Source organism: Triticum aestivum, chromosome 2B (assembly GCF_018294505.1).
Source record: "Triticum aestivum cultivar Chinese Spring chromosome 2B, IWGSC CS RefSeq v2.1, whole genome shotgun sequence".
NCBI classification, from domain to species: Eukaryota; Viridiplantae; Streptophyta; class Magnoliopsida; order Poales; family Poaceae; genus Triticum; species Triticum aestivum.
In genome coordinates, this window is record NC_057798.1 from 14,224,482 (window position 1) to 14,236,691 (window position 12,210).

A 12,210-nucleotide genomic window follows, 5' to 3' on the forward strand; every position below is an offset into this window, starting at 1 on the left:
TAACAGAAAACAGAGACAAATGTAGATATGGTTATCTATTATGCAGCTGATAAAAAAAGTAAAACACTAAACAGAGACAAATAGAAGAATAGTGAGGACTGGAGTAACCTCTACATAATAATTCTGATTGTATCACTGAACATATGAATGACAGAGAGCCCCAAAGAAATTAGCTTTATCAGGTATATGAATGACATTACAGAGAGAATTACCAAATTATCAGGTAAGTGACATGATAGAAAGAAGAAGGTGCTCCATGCTTGTTGCTTGAAACTCCATCAACTACCAGTGCATACACTACATAGGTTAATAATAAACTAATCCTTGAATTCCTCTCTTGTTATATTATCACTGGACACATACTTTTTTGTGTGGTTAGTGGATGCTGGAATTTTGCTACTGCGACGCTGCAAATCTTGTTTTGTTTTTACCGAAGGACCTTATTATGGTTTGAAATGTAGTAGTATAGTACTTCGCTAGTTAGCATCCTCTCCTCTCCTCTCAAGAGAAAAAAAGAGAAGAAATGAGTAGGTGTCTCAACTGGACATCTGAAGAGGATCTGACCACCACACTTATATCAAACAGAGTGGATGCAAAAACAAAACAAAAAACCTTAATTGGCCTAGAACCAGACGGAGTTAACACAGAGGTTAGAGAGGTGAAAGGGACCTTGATGAGCACAAGAGCGGTTTCGGCTGTCAGCGGTGGGAAAGGAGCTTTCTTTGGCTGTCAGCATCGTCCTGGTGGCTGGCCGCTGTAGCTCCAACCCAACCTTGACCCAACAGAGATGAGACGTGGTCAGGGAAGCGAAGAGAGGAAATCGAGAGAGGGTGGGAGGGGGCAGACCATGATGCTGCTGCTGCTTGTCATGGGACTGGAACAAGGAGCAGCGGACCTTGATGAGCACAAGAGCGGCGTCCATGGCGCCTACCTACAGAGACAAGATGAGACCAGTTATAGGTGGCACCAAATAGTACATCATTTTTATAATACACAACCTCCAGTTATCTAGCTTTCAATAATTTAAGAAAAAAAAATCCAATTATATGTATACCAGCTACCTTTTGCTATCATATACCTCCAATTATATGTATACCAGAAAAAATAAACCTCAAACTGCAAGCACACCCAGTCAGTCTCTGGTCACCGAGTCAAAGCACTGCCATAGAGCAATTCTTTTCCTATCATATACCTCCTATGGCCGCCTCTCCCGTTTCACACCCGCTCTCACCGCCACCCTGAAATATAAAGAGGCTGAAGAATAGAAATAGATAGGAAAATATGTTTACCTATGACGCACAAGGTAGATGAAAAATTTGTGTTTTCTATATTAACAAATCTACGACATCTTCACCGACACAATTATATAATGAATTCCAAAGTACTTCATGGGCACCAACCAAAAGCTAATATATAGTTCAATATATCCACATGCTGCTCCCACTCACCAGAAGAGTAGAGGAGAGATCAAAATTGAGAGAGGGTCAGTGGGGGGTTGAGGGCGCTGGGAGCCGCAAGACCTGCCGTCCATGTTGTCGGTCTGCACATTTCACTTATTTTCTGCAAGAGCAAACCAAACCAAGATAGCATTAGCATGTTGTATCTTACGCAAGTGACCAGGATAAGAGAATGCTTGCCGGCAAAGGGGAGCAAGGAAATAATAACCTGAAAACATCCAAGGAAGTAGTAATCCACCTAGCAAGAAAAACAAAGGCCATGGAATATTCAGTCAGCATTCCGAGACCTGACTTGCTCTCTGGATACATATCTTGAGAGTCACAAGAGATGATCTATTTTACCTGTGCCTCTTGTCAAGTCTTCCCAGCCAGCCGAGAACCCCGTAGATCTGTTAGAGCAGCCAAAACAGAACAAATACAATTAACTTCGAATTATAGAAGTTGACAATTGCACAGAACATATGTAATAAAACTATCAAAATCGTAAAGTAGGTATTAAAAAAGATAGAATCATGAGTGTGAGTGTACTGTCCGAAAGTGCATTGATGCCTATTTTGTACAGTGACCTAGAGAAAACTCCAGTGCATAAAAAGGAAGGCTAACACATTACGTGCGATTAATGGATGACTTGTTAAGATGCAGGGACATACATTGATTACTATTTTTTTTTGCCAATTCAAGCTGTAGAAAACAGATCATCTCATCATTAATCAGGTTATCCTTGTTTAGCCCATCGTTATACGTAGATATTAGAGGTACATTGTTATCCAAAAATATATAAATGGTTGAATCTATTTTCAGAAACTAAAATTTCTATTTTTTATGTGATCCACATTATAGAATAAGTGCTAATCTTTTGACGAGTCCTCTGCAATATCAAGAAGCTGGATCCAACTAATGCGCTCGACTTGCTCTGCAAATATATACATGGTTCAGCCTTATTTTTAGAAATTAGGATTTCAGTCACGGTTGCAACTCCAACACCAAAAATAATTGACTATTCATTTTGTTGGAAATATGCCCTAGAGGCAATAATAAATTGGTTATTATATTTCCTTGTTCATGATAATCGTTTATTATCCATGCTATAATTGTATTGATAGGAAACTCAAATACATGTGTGGGTACATAGACAACACCATGTCCCTAGTAAGCCTGCAGTTGACTAGCTCGTTGATCATACGGTTTCCTGACCATGGACATTGGATGTCGTTGATAACGGGATCACATCATTAGGAATGATGTGATGGACAAGACCCAATCCTAAGCCTAGCACAAAGATCGTAGTTCGTATGCTAAAGCTTTTTCTAATGTCAAGTATCTTTTCCTTAGACCATGAGATTGTGCAACTCCGGATACCGTAGGAATGCTTTGGGTGTACCAAACGTCACAACGTAACTGGGTGGCTATAAAGGTGCACTACAGGTATCTCCGAAAGTGTCTGTTGGGTTGGCACGAATCGAGACTGGGATTTGTCACTCCGGGTAAATGGAGAGGTATCTCTGGGCCCACTCGGTAGGACATCATCAAAATATGCACAATGTGACCAAGGGGTTGATCATGGGATGATGTGTTACGGAACGAGTAAAGAGACTTGCCGGTAACGAGATTGAACAAGGTATCGGTATGCCGACGATCGAATCTCGGGCAAGTACAATACCGCTAGACAAAGGGAATTGAATACGTGATTGATTGAGTCCTTGACATCGTGGTTCATCCGATGAGATCATCGTGGAACATGTGGGAGCCAACATGGGTATCCAGATCCCACTGTTGGTTATTGACCGGAGAACGTCTCGGTCATGTCTGCATGGTTCCCGAACCCGTAGGGTCTACACACTTAAGGGTCGATGACGCTAGGGTTATAAAGGAAGTTTGTATGTGGTTACCGAATGTTGTTCGGAGTCCCGGATGAGATACCGGACGTCACGAGGAGTTCCGGAATGGTCCGGAGGTAAAGATTTATATATGGAAAGTTGTTGTTCGGGTTCCGGGAAAAGTTCGGGTTTTTTCGGTATTGTACCGGGAAGCTTCCAGAAGGTTCCGAAGGATTCCGGAGGGGTCCGGAGGTCCGGAAATTGTTCCACCACGTCCAATACAGCAGCATGGGCTGTAAGGGGGCGCCCTAGCCTTAATGGGCCAGGGGCACCAGCCCCCCAAGGCCCATGCGCATGGGAAGGGGAAAACCCTAAGGGGGAGGGCCTCCACTTGACTTGGGAGGCACTCCTCCCCCCCTTGGCCGCCGCCCCCTCCTCAGATTGGATCTGAGGGGGCCGGCCCCCCTCTCCCTTGCCCCTATATATATGTGGGGGGTGGGAGGGCAGCCGCACCACAAGTTCTGGCGCAGCCCTCCCCCTCTCCCAAGTACTCCTCCTCTCCCGCGATGCTTGGCGAAGCCCTGCAGGATTGCCACGCTCCTCCATCACCACCATGCCGTTGTGCTGCTGCTGGACGGAGTCTTCCTCAACCTCTCCCTCTCTCCTTGCTGGATCAAGGCATGGGAGACGTCACCGGGCTGTACGTGTGTTGAACGCGGAGGTGCCGTCCGTTCGGCACTAGGATCTCCGGTGATTTGGATCACAACGAGTACGACTCCTTCAACCCTGTTCTCTTGAACGCTTCTGCTTAGCGATCTACAAGGGTATGTAGATGCACTCTCCTTCCCCTCGTTGCTGGTTTCTCCATAGATAGATCTTGGTGACACGTAGGAAAATTTTGAATTTCTGCTACGTTCCCCAACAGTGGCATCATGAGCTAGGTCTATTGCGTAGATTCTTTGCACGAGTAGAACACAAAGTAGTTGTGGGCGTTGATTTTGTTCAATATGTTTACCGTTACTAGTCCAATCTTGTTTCGACGGTATTGTGGGATGAAGCGGCCCGGACCGACCTTACACGTACTCTTACGTGAGACAGGTTCCACCGACTGACATGCACTTGGTGCATAAGGTGGCTAGCGGGTGCCTGTCTCTCCCACTTTAGTCGGAACGGATTCGATGAAAAGGGTCCTTGTGAAGGGTAAATAGCAATTGGCATATCACGTTGTGGTTTTGCGTAGGTAAGAAACATTCTTGCTAGAAACCCATAGCAGCCACGTAAAACATGCAAACAACAATTAGAGAACGTCTAACTTGTTTTTGCAGGGTATGCTATGTGATGTGATATGGCCAAGAAGAATGTGATGAATGATATGTGATGTATGAGATTGATCATGTTCTTGTAATAGGAATCACGACTTGCATGTTGATGAGTATGACAACCGGCAGGAGCCATAGGAGTTGTCTTAATTTATTGTATGACCCGCGTGTCATTGAACAACGCCATGTAATTACTTTACTTTATTGCTAACCGGTAGCTATAGTAGTAGAAGTAATAGTTGGCGAGACAACTTCATGAAGACACGATGATGGAGATCATGATGATGGAGATCATGGTGTCATGCCGGTGACGATGATGATCATGGAGCCCCGAAGATAGAGATCAAAAGGAGCAATATGATATTGGCCATATCATGTCACTATTTGATTGCATGTGATGTTTATCATGTTTATACATCTTATTTGCTTAGAACAACGGTAGTAAATAAGATGATCCCTCATTAAAATTTCAAGAAAGTGTTCCCCCTAACTGTGCACCGTTGCGAAAGTTCGTCGTTTCGAAGCACCACGTGATGATCGGGTGTGATAGATTCTTACATTCACATACAACGGGTGTAAGCCAGATTTACACACGCAGAACACTTAGGTTAACTTGACAAGCCTAGCATGTACAGACATGGCCTCGAAACACAAGAGACCGAAAGGTCGAGCATGAGTCGTATAGTAGATACGATCAACATGAAGATGTTCACCAATGATGACTAGTCCGTCTCACATGATGATCGGACACGGCCTAGTTGACTCGGATCATGTAATCACTTAGATGACTAGAGGGATGTCTATTTGAGTGGGAGTTCATTAGATGAACTTAATTATCCTGAACATAGTCAAAAGCCCTTTGCAAATTATGTCATAGCTCGCGCTTTAGTTCCACTGTTTTAGATATGTTCCTAGAGAAAATATAGTTGAAAGTTGACAGTAGCAATTATGCGGACAGTAGAAAGCCTATGTCCTTAATGCGCCGCTCAGTGTGCTGAACCCCAAACGTCGTCTGTGGATGTTGCGAACATCGGACACACACGTTTTGATAACTACGTGATAGTTCAGTTAAACGGTTTAGAGTTGAGGCACCAAAGACATTTTCGAAACGTCGCGCGACATATGAGATGTTTCGAGGGCTGAAATTGGGATTTCAGGCTCATGCCCACGTCAAGAGGTATAAGACCTCCGACGATTTTCTTAGCCTGCAAACTAAGGGAGAAAAGATCAATCGTTGAGCTTGTGCTTAGATTGTCTAAGTGCAACAATCACTTGAATCGAGTGGGAGTTGATCTTCCAGATGAGATAGTGATGTTTCTCCAAAGTCATTGCCACCAAGCTGCTAGAGCTTCGTGATGAACTATAACATATTAGGGATAGATATGATGATCCTTGAGGTATTCGCAATGTTTGACACCGCAAAAGTAGAAATCAAGAAGGAGCATCAATTGTTGATGGTTAGTGAAACCACTAGTGTCAAGAAGGGCAAGGGCAAGAAGGGATACTTCATTAAATGGCAAATCAGCTGTTGCTCTAGTGAAGAAACCCAAGGTTGAACTCAAACCCGAGACTAAGTGCTTCTGTAATAAGGGGAACAGCCACTGGAGCGGAATTACCCTAGGTACTTGGTAGATAAGAAGGCTGGCAAGGTCGATAGAAGTATATTGGATATACATTATGTTAATGTGTACTTTACTAGTACTCCTAGTAGCACCAGGGTATTAGATACCGGTTCGGTTGCTAAGTGTTAGTAACTCGAAATAAAAGAGCTACGGAATAAACGGAGACTAGCTAAAGGTGAGCTGACGATATGTGTTGGAAGTGTTTCCAAGGTTGATATGATCAAGCATCGCACGCTCCCTCTACCTTCGAGATTGGTGTTAAACCTAAATAATTGTTATTTGGTGTTTGCGTTGAGCATAGACATGATTGGATTATGTCTATCACAGTACGGTTATTCATTTAAGGAGAATAGTGGTTACTCTGTTTATTTGAATAATACCTACAATGGTCTAGCACCTAAAATGAATGGTTTATTGAAATCTCGATCATAGTGATACACATTTTCATGCCAAAAGATATAAGATAGTAATGATAGTACCACCTGCTTGTGGCACTGCCATTTGAGTCATATTGGTATAAAACGCATGAAGAAGCTCCATGTTGATGGATCTTTGGACTCACTCATTTTTGAAAAGTTTGAGACATGCGAACCATGTCTATTGGTGTATACGCATGAAGAAACTCCATGCAGATGGATCGTTTGAACTCACTTGATTTTGAATCACTTGAGATATGCAAATCATACCACATGGGCAAGATGACTGAAAAGCCTCGGTTTCAGTAAGATGGAACAAGATAGAAACTTGTTGGAAGTAACACATTTTGATGTGTGCAGTCCAATGAGTGCTGAGGCATGCAGTGAATATCGTTATGTTCTTACTTCACAGATGATTCGAGTAGATGTTGAGTATATTTACTTGATGAAACACAAATCTGAATTATTGAATGGTTCAAGTAATTTCAGAGTGAAGTTAAAGATCATCGTGACAAGAGGATAAAATGTCTATGATATGATCATAGAGATGAGTATCTGAGTTACGAACTTTGGCACGCAATTAAGACATTGTGGAAATTGTTTCACAATAAATACCGCCTGGAACACCATAGTGTGATGGTGTGTCCAAACATCATAGTTGCACCCTATTGAATATGGTGCGTACCATGATGTCTCTTATCGAATTACCATTATCATTCATGGGTTAGGCATTAGAGACAACCGCACTCACTTTAATAGGGCACCACGTAATTCCGTTGAGACGACACCGTTTGAACTATGGTTTGGAGAAACCTAAGTTGTCATTTGTTAAAAGTTTGGGGCTGCGACACTTATGTGAAAAAGTTTCAGATTGATAAGCTCGAACCCAAAGCGGATAAAATGCATCTTCATAGGACACCCAAAATAGTTGGGTATACCTCCTAATTCAGATCTGAAAGCAATAGGTATTGTTTCTTGAATCGGGTCCTTTCTCGAGAAAAGTTTCTCTCGAAAGAATTGAGTGGGAGGATGGTGGAGACTTAATGAGGTTATTGAACCATCACTTCAACCAGTGTGTAGCAGGGCACAAAAGTTGTTCATGTGGCACCTACACCAATTGAAGTGGAAGCTGATGATAGTGATCATGATGCTTCGGATCAAGTCACTACCGAACCTCGTAGGACGACAAGGACGCGTACTGCTTCGGAGTGGTACTGTAATCTTGTCTTGGAGGTCATGTTGCTAGACAACAATGAACCTCCGAGCTATGGAGAAGCGATGGTGGGCCCGGATTCTGACGAATGGCTCGAGGCCATAAAATCCGAGAAAGGATCCATGACTTTGGAAGAAATACTTGATGGTCGTAAGGCCTTTGGGTACAGATGGATTTTAAAAGGAAGACAAACAATGATGGTAAGAATCACCATTAAGAAAGCTCGACTTGTTGTTAAGATGTTTTCCGACAAGTTCAAGGAGTTGACTACGATGAGACTTTCTCACTCGTAGCGATGCTAAGAGTCTGTTGGAATTATATTAGCAATTACTGCATGATTTGTGAAATCTTGCAGATAGGATGTCAAAACATTGTTTCCTCGATGATATCCTTGAGGAAAGGTTTTATGTGATACAACCAGAAGGTTTTGTCAATCCTGAAGAACACTAACAAATATGCAAAGCTCCAGCAATCCTTCTAAGGACTGGAGTAAGCATGTCGGAGTTGGAATGTATGCTTTGATGAGATGATCAAAGATTTTGGGTTTATACAAAGTTTATGAGAAACTTGTATTTCCAGAGAAGTGAGTGGGAGCACTATAGAGTTTCTGATGAGTATATGTTGTTGACATATTGATGATCAGAAATGATGTAGAATTTTCTATAAAGCATATAGGGTTATTTGAAGAGTGTTTTTCAATGGAAAACCTGGATTAAGCTACTTGAACATTGAGCATCAAGATCTATGAAGATGGATCAAAACGCTTAATGGTACTTTCAAAATGAGCACATACCTTGACATGATCTTGAAGGTGTTCAAGATGGATCAGTCAAAGAAGGAGTTATTGCCTGAGTTGTAAGGTATGAAGTTAAGAGTTAAAGCTCGACCACGCAGAAGAGAGAGAAAAGACGAATGTCGTCCCCTATGCTTCAGACGTAGGCTCTATAGTATGCTATGTTGTGTACCGCACCGGCAGTGTGCCTTGCCATGAGTCAGTCAAGGGGTACAAGAATGATCCAGGAACGGATCATTGGACAGCGGTCAAAATTATCCTTAGAAGAATAAGGAAATGTTTCTCGATTATGGAGGTGATAAAGAGTTCGGCGTAAAGGGTTACGTCGATGCAAGCTTTAACACCTATCCGAATGACTCTAAGTAGCAAACCGGATACGTATAGTGGAGCAACCATTTGGAATAGCTTCAAGTGGAACGTGGAAGCAGCATTTACAATATGACATAGAGAATTGCGAAGTACATACGGATCTGAATACTGTAGATCCGTTGACTAAAACTTCTCTCACAAGGAAAACATGATCAAACCCCAGAACACATTGAGTCTTAATCACATGGTGATGTGAACTAGTTTAGTGACACTAGTAAACTCTTTGGATGTTGGTCACATGGCGATGTGACCTATCAGTGTTAATCACATAGCGATGTGAACTAGATTATTGACTCTAGTGTAAGTGGGAGACTGTTGGAAATATGCCCTAGAGGCAATAATAAATTGGTTATTATATTTCCTTGTTCATGATAATCGTTTATTATCCATGCTATAATTGTATTGATAGGAAACTCAAATACATGTGTGGGTACATAGACAACACCATGTCCTTAGTAAGCCTCTAGTTGACTAGCTCGTTGATCAACAGATGGTTATGGTTTCCTGACCATGGACATTGGATGTCGTTGATAACGGGATGACATCATTAGAAGAATGATGTGATGGACAAGACCCAATCCTAAGCCTAGCACAAAGATCGTAGTTCGTATGCTAAAGCTTTTCTAATGTCAAGTATCTTTTCCTTAGACCATGAGATTGTGCAACTCCCGGATACCGGAATGCTTTGGGTGTACCAAACGTCAAAACATAACTGGGTGGCTATAAAGGTGCACTACAGGTATCTCCCAAAGTGTCTGTTGGGTTGGCACGAATCGAGACTGGGATTTGTCACTCCGTGTAAATGGAGAGGTATCTCTAGGCCCACTCGGTAGGACATAATCATAATGTGCACAATGTGACCAAGGGGTTGATCACGGAATGATGTGTTACGGAACGAGTAAAGAGACTTGCCGGTAACGAGATTGAACAAGGTATCGGTATGCCGACGATCGAATCTCGGGCAAGTACAATACCGCTAGACAAAGGGAATTGAATACGGGATTGATTGAGTCCTTGACATCGTGGTTCATCAGATGAGATCATCATGGAACATGTGGGAGCCAACATGGGTATCCAGATCCCGCTGTTGGTTATTGACCGGAGAACGTCTCGGTCATGTCTGCATGGTTCCCGAACCCGTAGGGTCTACAACTTAAGGTTCGATGACGCTAGGGTTATAAATGAAGTTTGTATGTGGTTACCGAATATTGTTCGGAGTCCTGGATGAGATCCCGGACGTCAGAGGACTTCCGTAATGGTCCGGAGGTAAATATTTGTATATGGAAAGTTGTTGTTCGGGTTCTGGGAAAAGTTCGGGTTTTTTCGGTATTGTACCGGGAAGCTTCCAGAAGGTTCCGGAGGATTCCGGAGGTGTCCGGAGGTCCGGAAATTGTTCCACCACGTCCAATACAGCAGCATGGGCTGTAAGGGGGCGCCCTAGCCTTAATGGGCCAGGGGCACCAGCCCCCCAAGGCCCATGCGCATGGGAAGGGGAAAACCCTAAGGGGGAGGGCCTCCACTTGACTTGGGAGGCACTCCTCCCCCCCTTGGCCGCCGCCCCCTCCTCAGATTGTATCTGAGGGGGCCGGCCCCCCTCTCCCTTGCCCCTATATATATGTGGGGGGTGGGAGGGCAGCCACACCACAAGTTCTGGCGCAGCCCTCCCCCTCTCCCAAGTACTCCTCCTCTCCCGCGGTGCTTGGCGAAGCCCTGCAGGATTGCCACGCTCCTCCATCACCACCACGCCGTTGTGCTTCTGCTGGACGGAGTCTTCCTCAACCTCTCCCTCTCTCCTTGCTGGATCAAGGCATGGGAGACGTCACCGGGCTGTACATGTGTTGAACGCGGAGGTGCCGTCCGTTCGGCACTAGGATCTCCGGTGATTTGGATCACGACGAGTACGACTCCTTCAACCCCGTTCTCTTGAACGCTTTCGCTTAGCGATCTACAAGGGTATTCAGATGCACTCTCCTTCCCCTCGTTGCTGGTTTCTCCATAGATAGATCTTGGTGACACGTAGGAAAATTTTGAATTTCTGCTACGTTCCCCAACACATTTTCTGTAAGTTCAGACAGAAACAAAGAACAATGCTTACCTGATAGAAACCAACAGAGTTGAAACCTAGACTCTGATTGAGAAGTCCAATTAAGATGCCATTGAGCACTCCAAATCCCATGACGGTCCTTGCGTCCAAAGGTTTGTGCTTTAAGGGCTTCATACATAATGCCACATGAAGTCAATAGAATAGAACAAAGAGATGCCAGCTTGTCAACATGGTTGCTGCACAATAAAGAATGATGGTGTTCTTATTTATAGGGATGACATTTCTTTTGAGAGAATTTGTAGGGATAACATTTCTGCCCAGTTATACATGACTTTCAAAGATCAGTAAACTGAATTAGAAATTTACAGGTTGTAGAGGAAAAAAAAATGGCAGTCATAACATGAGACACAAAATGATACTACAAACAGGGGATATGCAAACGTCAATGATCTGAACAGAAGCTCTAAATAAATAAAGAAACACTAATTCATAAGAATTGAAACTCACTGCCTCCAGTTCCATAGACCAATAGTCAGTTTTATGTGAGTATAGTTTTCTAGCACGTGAGAATCCTTTGATCAAAATGTTGACTGCATAAATAAAATTAAACAAGAGCAGTGAGTTTTCCATGAGTATTGCTAGCCTTTTCATTAGAATACTCCGCTATTATTTCAGTACAATATCAAATATGATCCCTGGCACATGGAAAAATGCTAGAAAAGAGAAATGCAGTCTAAGCAGCTTCATTAATCATTGATCCCTTCTGACACAACCAACAAAACATTAGAGATGGATTCCGAAAAAACACCAAGCAACAGAAATTCCCTGCATAATAACATAAGATACTGATTAATTGCTGGAGATTGTCAAGGTAAAGCAAGATATATAGCAGTTACATTAAAGTGTAAGAACTAAAGTAAAGCATTTACCTGGACCCCCTTTTGCTCATGGGCCAGGTTTGCTGCTAATGGATCACCACTAAGAACATGAACTGTGGATGAACCATCCAGTCTCAACATATCAATTACGATGCATGGGTTGTACAGTGGTTGCAATACATTTGAAAATATCAGCAGCGAGATGTTTAGCTCAACCGTTCTACTATGCAATTGCAGAGAGCAAAATAAGCTAATTTTACATGAGCAACGAGGAGTATAACT

General features: G+C 43.0%; 1 long non-coding RNA gene across 1 annotated transcript; it reads right to left on the reverse strand.

The window, feature by feature from the left end:
- Positions 1-1,125: 1,125 nt before the first annotated feature.
- LOC123039965 (uncharacterized) lies at positions 1,126-11,842 on the reverse strand. Its single transcript, XR_006418025.1, has 6 exons — positions 11,558-11,842; positions 11,102-11,286; positions 1,800-1,846; positions 1,666-1,695; positions 1,449-1,560; positions 1,126-1,238 (listed from the first exon to the last, which is right to left on the reverse strand). It is a non-coding gene; the product is annotated as an uncharacterized lncRNA (long non-coding RNA).
- Between the last annotated feature and the right edge of the window lie 368 nt (positions 11,843-12,210).